The sequence below is a fragment of the Ovis aries genome, chromosome 2, assembly GCF_016772045.2.
Source record: "Ovis aries strain OAR_USU_Benz2616 breed Rambouillet chromosome 2, ARS-UI_Ramb_v3.0, whole genome shotgun sequence".
Lineage (NCBI taxonomy): Eukaryota > Metazoa > Chordata > Mammalia > Artiodactyla > Bovidae > Ovis > Ovis aries.
Window position 1 is genome coordinate 151,900,945 of NC_056055.1, and position 15,973 is coordinate 151,916,917.

General features: G+C 40.9%; 1 protein-coding gene across 3 annotated transcripts in view; it reads left to right on the plus strand.

The window, feature by feature from the left end:
- The window catches only part of ACVR1 (activin A receptor type 1), a 139,497-nt gene that overhangs the window by 64,205 nt on the left and 59,319 nt on the right, over positions 1-15,973 (plus strand). The window lies entirely within an intron of this gene.

Genomic DNA, 15,973 nt, shown 5'->3' on the forward strand with positions numbered 1-15,973 from the left:
CTCAGATACGCAGATGACACCACCCTTATGGCAGAAAGTGAAGAGGAACTCAAAAGCCTCTTGATGAAAGTGAAAGAGGAGAGTGAAAAAGTTGGCCTAAAGCTCAACATTCAGAAAACGAAGATCATGGCATCTGGTCCTATCCCTTCATGGGAAATAGATGGGAAAACAGTGGAAACAGTGTCAGACTTTATTTTGGGGGGTTCCAAAATCACTGCAGATGGTGACTGCAGCCATGAAATTAAAAGACGCTTACTCCTTGGAAGAAAAGTTATGACCAACCTAGATAGCATATTCAAAAGCCGAGACAGTACTTTGCCGACTAAGGTCCGTCTAGTCAAGGCTATGGTTTTTCCTATGGTCATGTATGGATGTGAGAGTTGGACTGTGAAGAAGGCTGAACGCCGAAGAATTGATGCTTTTGAACTGTGGTGTTGGAGAAGACTCTTGAGAGTCCCTTGGACCGCAAGGAGATCCAACCAGTCCATTCTGAAGGAGATCAGCCCTGGAATTTCTTTGGAAGGAATGATGCTAAAGCTGAAACTCCAGTACTTTGGCCACCTCATGCGAAGAGTTGACTCATTGGAAAAAGACTCTGATGCTGGGAGGGATTGGGGGCAGGAGGAGAAGGGGATGACAGAGGATGAGATGGCTGGATGGCATCACTGACTCGATGGACGTGAGTCTGAGTGAACTCCTGGTGTTGGTGATGGACAGGGAGGCCTGGTGTGCTGCGATTCATGGGGTCGCAAAGAGTCGGACACGACTGATCGACTGAAGTGAAGCCTATTTCCCGAATAAAAGTTAATAAACTTGGAATGTGAAAAAACAATATTCCCACTGAAGATAGAAAGTAGTTGACATTTCAGAAGATTATTATATAAACTTGTTTGTAACACAAACCTGGACAAATTTTTGCCTATATAGATTTGATACTTGTTGTTACTGCCTCTGAGAGTGGGTGTGTGTTAGTTTGCACCTTTGTTTAAATAATACACATCCCTCTTTTGTTTTCTTCTTTTTACCTTTTTATTATATGAAGTAAGACACAGATACAGATATCAAAGTATACATAGCTTAGTAAATTTTTGTAAGGCGAATATGTTTTGTGACCACCATGCAAATCAACAGAATAGTAGCAGCCCCCGAGAGCTCCTTGCCGTGTCCCCTACTTGTCATCTCTCTCTCTCCAGAGGTAACCAGCTTCCTGACTTCTGTAGTAACTGCTTCATTGCCTGTCTGTGTGGTTTCATATCGAGCTTCTGTAATTTAGTCTTGCATTTCTTTTTATGTTTTCGAAGTTTCTTAAACCTTAGGTTACCCCTCTAGCCCTTTCCTTTCCTTATAGCTTATATGTTGAGAACCCAGCCATTTGACCTCTAATTTCCCACTGGCTGGGTTTAGTGATGGCATTGTGTTTGTTGAATTCAACTTGTTCTTTTTTTTTTAAGTAGGAAATGGTAGTTTAGGTTCACAGCCTGGGCATCCAACATGCTCACTGATGCTGGGTAGGTCATTGTTTCTAGGCTTCTTTAATGGGCAGAGGATAACCATGTATATTTATTATATACTGTGTATATTTATTATATATATAAAATAATGAGTTCATACTGTTGCTTCCAATTCAAATTCAGTTTATATGGTTCTTATTTAACCTTTTCAGTATTATATCTCTAACTCCTTTATTCCACCCAGAAAATTTAGGTTGTCCGGAACAGCCCGGAACAATAGAATTTGAATTGGCTATAGTTACACATTTGCTGCCTTCCACAGGATGCACACAGTATTGTCAACACTGCCACAATCCTAACACTGCATCACTAGTGATGAGAACTGAAAGGCGATAACAACAGCTCCTTTTTGATGTGCTATCCCCATTCTCTTCCCAGTGTTCAGGAGGAGGAATAGGGGATATTTAAAATTGTTGAAAATTGGGCAAATTTAAACACTGATTAGCTTTTAGATGATATTTGGAGGAGAAAGACTTAATTTTGTTGGATGAAATGTTAGTTTTATAGTCAGGTTTAGAAAAAGTCCTTATCTGTTAGAGAATTTGTGGGTGAAATTATATGACTTCTGGGATTCTTGTTAAAGTACATCAGGAATAAAATGGGCAGAATACGGAAAATGAGATTGTTTGTTTTTAGAACTGGGAGGTCAAAATAGGGTTTATTATCCTTTTTCTTTATGTAACTTGAAATGCCTGTTATAAAAAATTTTTTTTTAAATTTTAAATACAGTGAAAAGATGAGGACATATGATAGAGAAAGAAGGTGATAAGGAAGGAATAGTTAGGGAAGGGAAATATGAGTAAAGAAAGCATCCTAAGCTGGTGGTTCGGTCTGGCTCAGTGGTGGTGAAGCTGGGTAGCATCTTGAATGAGGAGCAGGGAAGGCCAAGAGATGCGATGCCTCAAAGGAAGCCAGCATCTAGGAGGAGAGAGGCAGAAGAAGAAACTACCACCCAAGGACACTGAGCAGATCTGAACCAGAAACGTAGAGATAGCAGAGAGATGGAGCATCCTAATCCCAGCTAGGGAAGAAGCCAGTGGGAGAAGGAGGTCATCAGCCCCGCCATGCTGCCCAGTGGGCCAGAGATGCCACCCTCAGCATCACCCGAACTGCTGTGGGTCTGGGGGATTCCTTGGCCTTATCTCAGCTCAGTCAAAGAAAAATCTTGGGGAGTGAGGCTTCTGAGTCTGAGTTTCGAGGAAGCTGCCTTTTGAATCTGAAGGATAAGGTGAAGTGTACAAAGTTAGAACCTTACCCGGAGGCGTTTGGTAATGGACTGAGTAGAGAGAGCGAGGACGTTCAGGGAGCTCTGTAGAGTGCTCTTTGTAGGGAGTTTTCTGCGAGGGGAGAAAAGGATAGATGTAAGAGGGCTTGGGACTTAGGGAGGTGGTGGCTGCTGAAATAGTTTCGCCTATAATAATGTAAGAGAGGTTTGCTTGTCACAGTGGAGGTGTGAATGGTTCCCCATGCACGAGGATGACTGAAGGGCCCACCAGCACCAGGGAGGTTACACTTTGGCAAGATCTGGAGTTTGATGGTTCGGGGAGCTTGGAAGTGGTCATCGTGGATTAGATGTTCTATGCTTTAATATTTTGAATGACACACTGAAAGAGGAGAGATAATCAGGAGTGCTTGAGAGGTCCTTCTGCTCCTCAGGTTCTCGCTGGGTCTTTATGTCCATCCCTGAGAAGAAGGCAGGAGCAGCGCGTTTATGTTTGTCGTTGGGCCTTTGCTGTTAGTCAGTGCTCCCCCTGCTCCTCTTCACAGCCTGTTCTCTTTCTTGTTTTCCTTTTCCTCGTAATCGGGTAACACTCACGTGTAGAACATCCAAGAGGGGTTGCCTGCCACGGGGTGGTGTTCTTCACTTGTTTGCTTTGGGACTGACTATTGGAGGGATTCCTCCATTTTCTGGATTTCCTAGTGTCTGTCTCTGAAAGTGGTGGGGAGAGGACTGAGGTGAGTGCCCTGTTCTTCCTGCTTTTCTCTGCCTCAGGGTCTTTGTTTGTCATAATAGGATTGATCCATCATTTTTACCCTATAAACTTCCTACCTCTTTGTACTTGGGGGCGTCCTCTATTTCCTGGATTTTATTTCTTCTCACTTAGTTGAGTGCATTTATTTTTACTTGCCATTAATTTCTGATTTAGGTCCATTGAGCGTTTGGGGTTGCGTGGGTGGCTTATGGTTATGCTGGTTTCCTGGTCTCTTTCCGCGTGGTCCCAGAGCCTCTCCCTGTCTCATTTCTCCTCCTCCTTGTTTTCTGTATGGTTACTTCGCTGCTAACTTGTTCATCTTGTACACTGACCCTGTGTACACAGCTCATTTTCTTTCTCATGATCGTATTTATACTTTTGATGGATATATTTAAATGAACAGCTGTGCATTTGTTGAGTCATACCACAATTATCTGATTCTGCTTTAGCTGCTCGACTGGCAAAAGCATATTTCAAGCTAAGTTGTGAGAGAATTCCATTAATCACATTCTCGCTGGGGGAGGGGAAAGGAGAATAGACCACTAAGCAAAGTCTTTTTAAAGATTAATGTTAATTAGTTGTTCCATTATTTTAGAATAGATTGATTTTGTTACTATTTAAAGTGTCACCTGAAGAAACTTTATAAAGATATAAATAACTGTAAAGGTTTAATGATATCAGTCAGGCTAAATTCTCTGGAATTGTTGATGCGAGGATAAAGTTAGTAGCTGCTCTATTTAAACAGATAAGGGGCCTTTAAAAGAGTTTCTTTCTGTAAAAACTGGTGTTCTTGACTCAGCATTTGTTGAATTCATTGGCTCAGATTTTGTTTCAAGCCTCCTGAACAGATAACATATGATACAGAAGATGTTACAACTTTCTTTTTCTTTAAATGTATTAATTGCTAATTGTAACCTCTGATTGAGTCTTTGGCTTCCATCAGCCAGATCTATTTTTCTCTTGACACTTCCTCAGGGTTCTTTCTGAAGGTTATTAATAGGCATGGAAGCATGGCTTTCCAAATAGCGTCAATAACTGTTAGAAGACAGGGGTGGGGTGGGGTAGGGTGGGGGGTGGGGGTGGGTGGAATATGTCAATTTCTGACTCGTAGGAGATGTATTTTCAAGCTCCAGAAGCTGTCTCCGAGGTCACTTGGGATGGCTCTGGGCAGATCAGCTGGTGTCTGCAACTAGAGAGCCAGGCAGTCCTGGCCAAATGGGCTAGTGTCCACCAGGGAGTCGCCTGGTATACCCAGAGTCTGCCAGCCACCTTTCCCTTTGGCTGCTGCTCTTGGATGGCACCCTTGAAAACTGAAATCCAGGTTACAAATGATACCTTTTAATTTATCTCCAATACCTGGTTGGAGCTATATTCCATAGAGGATGAGGGGCAGCCTCCTCCCCCAGTCACTTCCTTGCCAGGCTGTAAAAAAAAAAAAAAAAAATCCCATAAACCTCACCTTCCTCTTCTCACCCAACCCAACGTGTAGCATTGACTAAGAAGTTAAAATTAATGTGCTTTAATTCATATTACATGCCTGGTATGTGCCAGGCACAGGGATGTATAGCCATGCGCCAGATAGAGTTCTTACTCTCATGCTGCTTGAATTTTGGTGTGTGGAATAAGGAATGGGAGAGGCAGAGTCATAATAAAAACTAATAATCTAGTATATAAGTGACAAATTGCACACACTGCTAAATGCTGTGAAGAAGCTGGCAGGACACCAAAGGGGGTGAGCGTGGGGAGGGGTGACGGGGGAATGGACTGGAGTGTGTAGGGGAGCGTGGATGAGAAGAGCTCTGGTCAGGCTGCTAGAGAAAGGGTGGTTTTCCTTATCTCCACAGAAGTATGCTCTAGTGCTTCCCATTTGACAAACAAAAAGAGATATACCTCCCTGGTGCTGACATCCTAATTTCTCCCCACCCTTCAAATTATTACAGGTTAGTCCTGTTGGCCTTAGAATTGGGACAGTTGTATCAGATGGCAGTGCCCAAGCCACCATTTGTCAGATGACTGGAGGGATAGGAAGATCTGACTTTAAGGCTAAAGGGGAAACTGCAGGCAGTTAGAAATGTGGCAGGTGCTGAGAGGGCATCTAACTGAGGGCTTGGGGAGGAGGTAAGATGTTAGATGGACGTCACAGTGCCTCATCTAAGAGGAAGGGTGTGGGTGGGAGGCGGTGAATAAGAGGTTCCTATCTACCAGTAGGTTAAAAAACCCCAAAAACGCCCAGTTTGTAGACTGGAGAGAGAGCAACCCTGAGCTGCCTAAGAGAATAAAACAAAGCAGCTGGGAGATGATGGGTGCTATCAGTTGAAACAAAGCAGGAGAGCAGTGGCTATTTGATACAGAGGGAATGAAGTGGAAAATGAAGGAGAGTTTCCATGCAGTCAGGCGCATTGAAATAAAACCAGGTCTGGAGATACCAGAAAGGTATGTGGTGGGTGATCAAAACATTGGTATCGGAAGCTTAGCTTAGCTATTATCTGTGTATCTGGTAGGGGTGTAGCAAAGTCAGTTCCGTCCTGTATACAATTAAAATAAACCTACTGGGGATTCTTCAGTTCTACATGGTAGCTTAACTTAAACTGCTTATTTATTTTCATTCAATTAAGCCTCATTTCCCTGCCCCTCACCCTTTCTTTTTTTTTTTTTTTTTTTTAATACTATTCTTTTCCTGTCCATTCCAAACCATGTCTTGGGTCCATCTGTCACAGCTGGAATGTTTGGAGTGTAACTCTTTCAGTCAAAGTGCTTTCTTTCCTGAAATCATCTGTAATTATTTCCTCTGACCACAAGATGAACTGATCCAGGGGCTGGGTTTCAGTTCTGTAGTACTTGTCCAAGAAGCTATTTGTATTCATCTATCTTGAAAGATCAAATTACATGCTAATATTCTGAAAGTAACACCCCACCAGAAACCCTCCCGCAGCACTGAAGTCTATATAAAACCAAGTGCTGGCAACTTGCACATTGCCAGTTCAGACAGAGTGTGGTGTTAAAAATATTTAACAGGTCATTTGTGAACTGGAGAAAAGACCCTGACTTAACTTATATGGTATGATGGCTTTGGTTTAGCCTTTCTTTGCATCTATAACTGACAGCCCCTCTCTCTCTCCACCCTTTCCAAAGGCCCAGGTAGTTTGGAGCAAGCTGCCCTTGGGTTCTCTCTCTGCTTGTTGAGCAGAGAAGGGACATAACTATTGTCACATAATGGCTGATTTTTGTCCCACTTGGAGGTGGTGGTTGTAAGTATACCTTCCCTCAAAGTTTTATATCTAGAATTTATCTTACTGAGTCTAACTTTGCCCCCAAATGTGCCTGACTTACACTAATTCTGGTTTTTATTTTACTGTGTGAGTTGCAAGAGAATTGAAGAATGAGGATGGGAGGTGGGAGGTAGAAACTACTTGTATACTAGCAACATGGCTTATTTTTCCTTTCACATCAAGATCTTTTTTCTTTTTTTTGGGGGGGGTGGGGGAGATAATTAGAGTATATGAAATTAATTTTGAGATTAGAGAAATGGAAAGAGGGCATGCTTGAAAGGTGACCCAAATAACCACGAGTAAAGATTGTTTTCAAAGAGGAAAATCAAGATAAAGTGCACAGTGTGTTGAAAATTGGATAAAATGTTAGCGATGACAAAAACAGATTGCTAAACAATGACTGGCTGGTTTAGTGAGGGTTGGGTATGTTGGTTGATTAGGACCTGAACTCTGGTTAGGTGGGCTTTGAGTTTGACTTTGTGTCCTTGAGCAAGTTACTTCTACCTACCGATTTTTCTTGTCGGTAAAATGGAATTAATATGAATATTTATTTTAGAGCAGTGGTCCCCAGCCTTTTTGGCTCCAGGGACTGGTTTCGTGGAAGACAATTTTTCCATCACTGGGGAGAGGGGGATGGTTTCAGGATGAATCCAGCACATTACATTTACTGTGCACTATATTTCTATCATTATTACATTAACTCTACCTCAGATCATCAGGCTTGAAACCCCCCAGTTGGGGACCCCTATTATAGAGTGTTATGGGGAGAGGTTAAACAAGATAATACATAGGGTCCCTAAGCACAGTGCTTGGCTACCTAAGTATCACTACTGTTACTGTACTAATGATGTGGAAAAGCAGAATCACTCTAATTTATATTAAAGAAAAATTTTTTTTCCCTTGTCGTAGGCATAGCATAGGCCATATAAAAGATATATAACAGGACAGTCAAGATAGTCCTCACCAACAGTGAGAGAGCATCTTTACGTGGATAGTGGGAAAGTCATTCAAAATAGGAATGGATGAATGTACAACCTGTCTTTCAAGATTCTAACTTGGAGATTGTTAGAAGTTGAATTGAGAAGAGTATCAAACAAGTCCCTATTGAATGAGTAGCTGCTCAGTGAATTATGCATTGAACAAATGGACAAGCCTAATGAGTCTAGGCCACCAGGCCAGATGAATGAATATTTTGTAGGATTTTCTGATGGGAAAGAATCTCAAGGTTCCTCTTCCAGCTTCTCTTTCATCCTCTACATACAGATGACAAGTTGTATGCTGTTCGTAAGTCTAGGTGTTAGAAGTATCTTTTATAGTATCAATAATTATCAACTAGATTACTTAATATGAGCCCTAAAGGTTGAATATAAAAGTGTACTATACTCTTGGTTATTCTGTGACTGACATGAAAATGCTTTGTGATTTTTGAGGGAATGTATTGCAGTGTATCGGTGGTTTTATCCAGCTGTAAAACTGTGATGAGAAAAAGAAGTGCCAAACTTGGTCTCAAGCCCACACATGTTAAAAATTGAGCTAAAGACTAGCTCCTTAACTGGATATCAGTCTGATCTATAAATGGAGTCTGAAAAGTACCATGGGATTTGGAAAGCAGTTCTATTTTGCCCTGATGGTTTGTCTGTTTTTAGTAGAATATCATGGGACTGTCCTGTCTCCCATGGGAGTAGTCCTGAGACATTGTAAGAGATGATACTGATTTAAAGAAGGGATGTGAGTTGACAGGAGGTCCCTATCCTTTTTCTGAGTAGCTCTTTGCCTTATGTCTGAAATATTAAGATCAGTTACCAGGGATAGAGAGCACCATCCAAGAAGAGCAAGGAATTGGTAGGTACTGGAGGCAAAATTTTGCACTCTGAATCCTTCAGAGTAATATTCTGGTAATATTACCTTCAGGTAATATTCTATAACCCCCAGTAGCCTATGAGTGTTTTCAGTTATAGATTTTGGGCTTAGACTATTGCAAAAGGATTTAGTTGGATTGCAGATGGGCATCAGACCCCTTCTGATCAGTTTCATGTCTCCTTTAAACACTACTTAATTGCATACATAAAATACTGTTCCTACATGAAGTAGATGTGTATAATGGCTTCCCTTGACCGCTGGACTTGTGGACATCTTTGATGTGAGAGAGTTTAAAGAGATTTTTTAACCTGTGGAACAGTAACATTTTTGTCAGGTATTGAACAACTGCTCAGCTTAAGATATTTAGTACCATCTGATTACCTGGTATGGTAGAAGAATCTATCTTTTAGGAATGAGGCACTGATTCTCAAAGCATGGTCCAGGATTCTCTGGAATTTCTAAGACTATCTCAGGGGTGTTCCACAGTGTCTTCTTCTTCCAGTCACACAGACATATTCATGTGTGAAGCTGGATTCTTTATGTTTCAGCTGATGCCACATGTCATAACAGATTGAATGCAGAGTCATATATGAGAATCCAGTTGCTTTCTGCTAAGCCAAACATAGAGATTTGTCAAAATGCATAATACCATTTTTCTCACTACAATTTTTTTTGGAGGGGGGATATATTCCTTAAAAATTAAAAAAAAAATTTTAATTTTATTGGAGTATAGTTGCTTTACAATGTTATATTAGTTTTTGCTGTACAGCAGAGTGAATCAGCTATACATATACATAGATCCCCCTTTTTTTTGAATTTCCTTTCCATTGAGGTCACTATTAGAGCACTGAGTAGACTTCCCTGAGCTATACGTAGATTCTCACTGGTTATCTATTCTATCCGTAGTATCAGTAGTGTAGGTATATCAATCCCAATCTCCCAATTTCCTGTCTCCCTACCCTCAAAACAAACCTTTCCCCCTTTGGTATTCATACATTTGTTCTCTACATTTGTTTCCATTTAGTTCTTTTTTTTTTTTTAATTTAGAAAAAAATGGGATAATATGTTGTTATTTAAAAACAAACACAGTAATTAAAACATTCTCCATTAAAAAATTTTAAAATTTCTAATAGAATAACTGTTGATAGAAATAGCCCACGTGACAAGTTCCTTAGAGTCCTCAGTAATTTTCAAGAGTATAAAGAGATTCTGAGATCAAAAATTTTTTAAATCACTGAATTAAAACATCCCTGAACTATTGATTATTGCCACTCTCTTCTCCCATTATCGGTTTCTCTTTTGGGCCAGCCCACTTCTGAAACTCCTTAGTTAAAAATACTTGAGTACAAAGGAGTTGAAAATTACTTTTAAAAGCAGTGTTTTCTTCTTAGCATATTTTAAACTTAGATCCCTGGGGCCTCAAGTTGGGACATTATCATATTGATGTTTTTCATAAATAAAATATGATCAGGAAATTTATTCCAGAACGTTCTCCTTTCTGCATTTCTTTTTTTTTTTTTTTAGTTTTTTATTTTTTAAATTTTAAAATCTTTAATTCTTACATGCGTTCCCAAACATGAACCCCCTCCCACCTCCCCTCCCCATAACATCTTTCTGGGTCATCCCCATGCACCAGCCCCAAGCATGCTGCCTCCTGCGTCAGACATAGACTGGCGATTCAATTCACATGATAGTATACATGTTAGAATGTCATTCTCCCAAATCATCCCACCCTCTCCCTCTCCCTCTGAGTCCAAAAGTCCGTTATACACATCTGTGTCTCTTTCCCTGTCTTGCATACAGGGTCGTCATTGCCATCTTCCTAAATTCCGTATATATGTGTTAGTATACTGTATTGGTGTTTTTCTTTCTGGCTTACTTCACTCTGTATAATCGGCTCCAGTTTCATCCATCTCATCAGAACTGATTCAAATGAATTCTTTTTAACGGCTGAGTAATACTCCATTGTGTATATGTACCACAGCTTTCTTATCCATTCATCTGCTGATGGACATCTAGGTTGTTTCCATGTCCTGGCTATTATAAACAGTGCTGCGATGAACATTGGGGTACATGTGTCTCTTTCAATTCTGGTTTCCTCGGTGTGTATGCCCAGAAGTGGGATTGCTGGGTCATAAGGTAGTTCTATTTGCAATTTTTTAAGGAATCTCCACACTGTTCTCCATAGTGGCTGTACTAGTTTGCACTCCCACCAACAGTGTAGGAGGGTTCCCTTTTCTCCACACCCTCTCCAGCATTTATTGCTTGCAGATTTTTGGATCGCAGCCATTCTGACTGGTGTGAAGTGGTACCTCATTGTGGTTTTGATTTGCATTTCTCTAATAATGAGTGATGTTGAGCATCTTTTCATGTGTTTGTTAGCCATTCGTATGTCTTCTTTGGAGAAATGTCTATTTAGTTCTTTGGCCCATTTTTTGATTGGGTCGTTTATTTTCTGGAGTTGAGCTGCATAAGTTGCTTGTATATTTTTGAGATTAGTTGTATTTCTTTTACCTTTTTAGTTTTGAAAATACCCTTTTTAATAGCTGAGTTAACTGGTCAGCAGAGACAGTCCAGACACTGAAAAAGTGACCAATAAGTGATGCTGACACATTTTCCCCGAAGATTTTTGGCAGGTTTTGAGCTGTCTCTCTCTAAACAGCAGATTTTGTTTGGAAGCCTGAATTTATAACTCCTTTTTTTCCCTCCCCTGTTTTCCATTTAGGAGCCTAAATTATTGTTTCAATTTTGCTTGCACAATAATAATCAGTTAAAAGATGTTTAGGTGTGGGAACTTTTGTTGGTTTTGTGACAGGAAAAATTGCCAGTGGTGATTGTCTTTAGAATTATTTTTTAAATTGTGAAAGAATTCTTGATTTTAAAGCTTTGGACTTGTTACCTGCTGACTATTATTACCTGCACTAAATTCTAGACGATGAAGTTAACAGTTGATAAATGCCTTAATCTTGCTTCTCCTTTGCAGGTGCTTGTGTGTTAGGAGTGTGGAGGGGGCATTGCTAATTCTTTGGAATTTAAAGTTAAACTGATTAGTTCAGGGGAAATTCAGCAAGTATTAAATGTGCACCTCCTTGGCTTTGGTAGCGATGAACAAAATAGACTATAAATTTTACTATAATGTTTATAGTCTAGTGAGGGAGGCAGATGTTCAAAAGTACACACAGGAGTATGAATATATAATTATTAATTGTGATAAGTGGTATGAATGAAATCAACAAAATGGTATGTGAGAGTATAATGAGGGAATATGAGGGTATAGGAAAGCTTCTAGAAGGCAGTGACCTTGGAGACTTGAAAGATGAGTAGGAATTTGCCAAATTGGGTCCTGAAAGATGGGCCCAATCACTGGGAGTAGCAGCAGCATATGTAGAGAGGTCCAGAGACAGGCAGGAAGCTGGCCTGTTGGTGTGCCAAGGACAGTGGAGTGGAGAAGGGCCTTGAATGTAGGGAGGTGAGTAGGGGGCTTACTTACTAGGGCTGACCATGTTTTACCCAGGTTCTGGCTGGGGGCTACCTCCCCGGCCTTCTTGGGTTTTCTCTCCTTATCACTCTTCTCTATAAGCTCTCTGTATCCTAGCCTGGTGGGTTTTTTTATTTTCATGTGAAATATGTCTTAAGTCCTCAGGGTGCACCATGCTTCCCCTGGCCACAGGGTCTGTGTAGAAACCGAGAAACTGCCTTTTTCCTTAAATGCCCTCCTGTCTCCACCAGAGTGTTCACCGCTGCAACACAAACATGTACGCATGCACACACACAAACACACACACAAACTCTCACCCTTTTTGTAGTACCTCCTACTCAGCTTTCTAGTTCGTGTTTAGATATAATCTCCCCAGGGAAGCTCCTCCACCCTCCAGAAAAATTTCAAGTTGTTTTGTTAGCAGTTTTATTTAACTCTCTTTCGTCCTAACACTTAGTTCAGTTTTTAACTGTGCAGTCTTCTGTATGGTTATTTGAGTATGACCATAGATAGACTGTGTAAGCTCCGTAATAGTAAGGACAGTGTTTGTATATCTTTATCATTTTAAGTTTCTAATTTCCAAAACATAGCAGGCTTCCAATAGTTGTGGAAGGAAGGAGAAAAGATGGGCTGGAAATTCAAAGATAAGACTGTGATAGTTCAGTGGTTTTCAAAGGCTTTTGATGATTATATCTCATCAGTTAAAAAGCTTTTTCAGTGTGTACCCTCAATGTGTATGTTGTTTATAACTGTTATATAAAATAAATCTACATACCATAAAACATACATAAAGTAGAATTTTTAAAAAGATTTAAGGTGAAATATTTATGGTATTGCTAACGGTAATGACATTGTATTATTGACGAAAATCTCAAGTCACTCAGGATAATGTTTATTGTTTGTGATACTGGATGCAAATCAGTTTTTAATGTATTTTTTAATTTTGAACTTGGTGAGCTTGCTTCATGTCACATTGAACTGAATGTTAATTACTTCTCTCTAGTAAACTGATGAACCACTAGGAATAGAGATATCAGCTCCACCATTATCTTACTATTCTCTGGTACTCATTAATAACATATTTAATCTGTAGTTAATATTTTTTTGGGCTCCAAAATCACTGCAGATGGTGACTGCAGCCATGAAATTAAAAGACTCTTATTCCTGGGAAGAAAAGTTATGACCAACCTAGATAGCATATTCAAAAGCAGAGACATTACTTTGCCTACTAAAGTCCATCTAGTCAAGGCTATGGTTTTTCCTGTGGTCATGTATGGATGTGAAAGTTGGACTGTGAAGAAAGCTGAGTGCCAAAGAATTGATGCTTTTTGAACTGTGGTGTTGGAGAAGACTCTTGAGAGTCCCTTGGACCGCAAGGAGATCCAACCAGTCCATTCTGAAGGAGATCAGCCCTGGGATTTCTTTGGAAGAATTGATGCTAAAGCTGAAACTCCAGTACTTTGGCCACCTCATGTGAAGAGTTGACTCATTGGAAAAGACTCTGATGCTGGGAGGGATTGGGGGCAGGAGGAGAAGGGGACGACAGAGGGTGAGATGACTGGATGGCATCACTGTCTCGATGGACGTGAGTCTGAGTGAACTCCGGGAGTTGGTGATGGACAGGCGTGCTGCGATTCATGGGGTGGCAAGAGTTGGACACGACTGAGCAACTGAACTGAACTTCCTTAATGGATTTAGAACACTTGAAATTTGGAGAGGGCTCATTTCATTGTATCTGACCATAACAACCTGTGAAAGTGAAAGTCACTCAGTCTTGTCTGACTTTGCAACCCCATGGACTATACAGTCCATGGAATTCTTCAGGCCGGAATACTGGAGTGGAGTAGCCTTTCCCTTCTCCAGGGGATCATCCCAACACGGTCTCCTTCATTGCAGGTGGATTCTTTACAACCTGTGATTCCACTTAAATAAACCTTCAAACCTGACTATTCTAGAAGCAAACCATGTCCACTCTTTCACATTAGGTAACTTCCACTTCCACAAGATACCTCTTTTAGTGGATTGTCATAAAAGATGAAGTTATCACACTATTCAGTTCAGTTCAGTTCAGTCGCTCAGTCGTGTCTGACTCTTTGTGACCCCATGAATCGCAGCACGCCAGGCCTCCCTGTCCATCACCAACTCCCGGAGTTCACTCAGACTGAGGTCCATCGAGTCAGTGATGCCATCCAGCCATCTCATCCTCTGTCATCCCCTTCTCCTCCTGCCCCCAATCCCTCCCAGCATCAGAGTCTTTTCCAATGAGTCAACTCTTCGCATGAGGTAGCCAAAGTACTGGAGCTTCAGCTTCAGCATCATTCCTTCCAAAGAAATCCCAGGGCTGATCTCCTTCAGAATGGACTGGTTGGATCTCCTTGCAGTCCAAGGGACTCTCAAGAGTCTTCTCCAACACCACAGTTCAAACGCATCAATTCTTCGGCGCTCAGCTTTCCTCACAATCCAACTCTCACATCCATACGTGACCACAGGAAAAACCGTAACCTTGACTAGATGGACCTTAGTCGGCAAAGTAATGTCTCTGCTTTTGAATATACTATCTAGGTTGGTCATAACTTTTCTTCCAAGAAGTAAGCGTCTTTTAATTTCATGGCTGCAGTCACCATCTGCAGTGATTTTGGAGCCCCCCAAGAAAAGTCTGATACTGTTTCCACTGTTTCCCCATCTATTTCCCATGAAGGGATGGGACCAGATGCCATGATCTTCGTTTTCTGAATGTTGAGCTTTAGGCCAACTTTTTCACCCTCCTCTTTCACTTTCATCAAGAGGCTTTTGAGTTCCTCTTCACTCTCTGCCATAAGGGTGGTGTCATCTGCCTATCTGAGGTGATTGATATTTCTCCCGGCAATCTTGATTCCAGCTTGTGTTTCTTCCAGTCCAGCGTTTCTCATGATGTACTCTGCATATAAGTTAAATAAGCAGGGTGACAATATACAGCCTTGAGGTACTCCTTTTCCTATTTGGAACCAGTCTGTTGTTCCATGTCCAGTTCTAACTGTTGCTTCCTGATCTGCATACAGATTTCTCAAGAGGCAGGTCAGGTGGTCTGGTATTCCCATCTCTCAGAATTATCCACAGTTTATTGTGATTCACACAGTCAAAGGCTTTGGCATAGTCAATAAAGCAGAAATAGATGTTTTTCTGGAACTCTCTTGCTTTTCCATGATCCAGCGGATGTTGGCAATTTGATCTCTGGTTCGTTTGCCTTTTCTAAAACCAGCTTGAACATCAGGAAGTTCACGGTTCATGTATTGCTGAAGCCTGTCTTGGAGAATTTTGAGCATTACTTTACTAGCATGTGAGATGAGCGCAATTGTGCGGTAGTTTGAGCATTCTTTGGCATTGCCTTTCTTTGGAATTGGAATGAAAACTGACTTTTTCCCGTCCTGTGGCCACTGCTGAGTTTTCCACATTTGCTGGCATATTGAGTGCAGCACTTCCACAGCATCATCTTTCAGGATTTGAAACAGCTCAACTGGAATTCCATCACCTCCACTAGCTTTGTTCGTAGTGATGCTTTCTAAGGCCCACTTGACTTCACATTCCAAGATGTCTGGCTCTAGATTAGTGATCGTATGATCATGATTATCTGGGTCATGAAGATCTTTTTGTACAGTTCTTCTGTGTATTCTTGCCACCTCTTCTTAATATCTTCTGCTTCTGTTAGGTCCATACCATTTCTGTCCTTTATCGAGCCCATGTTTGCATGAAATGTTCCCTTGGAATCACTAATTTTCTTGAAGAGATCTCTAGTCTTTCCCATTCTGTTGTTTTCCTCTATTTCTTTGCATTGATCTCTGAGGAAGGCTTTCTTATCTCTTCTTGCTATTCTTTGGAACTCTGCATTCAGATGCTTATATCTTT